This window comes from Dicentrarchus labrax, unplaced genomic scaffold, assembly GCF_905237075.1.
Source record: "Dicentrarchus labrax unplaced genomic scaffold, dlabrax2021, whole genome shotgun sequence".
NCBI lineage: Eukaryota > Metazoa > Chordata > Actinopteri > Moronidae > Dicentrarchus > Dicentrarchus labrax.
Window position 1 is genome coordinate 311,055 of NW_026136706.1, and position 1,134 is coordinate 312,188.

General features: G+C 40.6%; 1 long non-coding RNA gene across 3 annotated transcripts in view; it reads left to right on the forward strand.

Moving 5' to 3' along the window:
- The first annotated feature begins 329 nt into the window (after positions 1-329).
- LOC127365089 (uncharacterized) overlaps positions 330-1,134 on the forward strand; it is a 3,172-nt gene continuing 2,367 nt past the window's right edge. Inside the window, exons 1-2 of one of the 3 annotated variants that reach the window (XR_007885098.1) lie at positions 330-969; positions 1,123-1,134. The exon at positions 1,123-1,134 is cut by the window's right edge and continues 60 nt beyond it. This is a non-coding gene — a long non-coding RNA (uncharacterized LOC127365089). The other 2 variants (XR_007885099.1, XR_007885097.1) reach the window with 2 other exon arrangements.

Below are 1,134 nucleotides of genomic sequence, written 5' to 3' on the forward strand. Positions count from 1 at the left end.
GTGTGTAACTGATATATTATCATTATTACTGTATAATCTATACAACCTAATCTACATTGGGGGAAATATAACATTAAAGGGTCCCGTGTTGTATGATATGTTGGGTTTTATAACTCACCTGAGGTCATTGATCCAAACTGAAGCTTCAATTTCCATTTTATTTAAATCCTGTACTGGATCAAACATCACTATGTCAGTACACAATGAAAGATTAAAGATAATGGATCAATAAGTTTGATCCCCACTGACTGTGAACGGTAACAATCCTACACACTGCTGCCTTACAGGACTGTCGGAAACATTACAACCGCCTCGATCCGATAACACAATAGTTGCAGCTACAATTAAAAACCGATGACAGAATTTGAAAAGTGGCTAGAGTTAGTATCTGGTGGTCGTGTGATCGATATCTATATTTATATATTAAAGTTCAACATTCAAGGAATCACAGGTATCTCGTTGATATCGCAAGGACGAGCTTTGAAACACGAAGGGGAATAATACGGAGTTTTTGAGAAGACCCTGAAGGCAACACCCACCTGTAGCTCGAGCTCGCAGGAAGCAGCCGCTCCGGTGGATTAACTCTGGAAAATATCGATTATTGATTAATTAATTAATTATTTCTGCTCTGTCGGGCTGTGGAACAGACACACGTCGTGTTTTCAAGTGAAATAAATGTTTTTTTTTAGCGAAGTCTTTGAGAAAAAACATCGCTAACGTAAGTTGACGTCCGTTGTGTCAGCGGGTTTCCATGGAGACGGAGGATTAACTCAACCTGGCTAACGTTAGCAACGGGGAAGCTACCGACAACCGTCAGTTTGTCTCTGAGCCTCTGACCGGTGGACTTAACGGAGCTGTGTCTGTGGGTTGCTATGGCGACCAAATACCGACAGGCTAAAACTAACCGTCGGTTGACTAACCGTCGGTTGACTCTGTGCTAACCGTCGGTTGAGTCTGTGCTAACCGTCGGTTAGTTAACCGTCGGTTACCGTCGGTTGACTCTGTGCTAACTGAATCGATATAATAATATTAATAAGTTATAAATAATAAATTGAAAACCAGATTAAAAGTATCTGTGAACGGTGAGAGTTGAATTAGTTGAATGAATGTTTGAACGTTTAGTTTCAGTGTGTC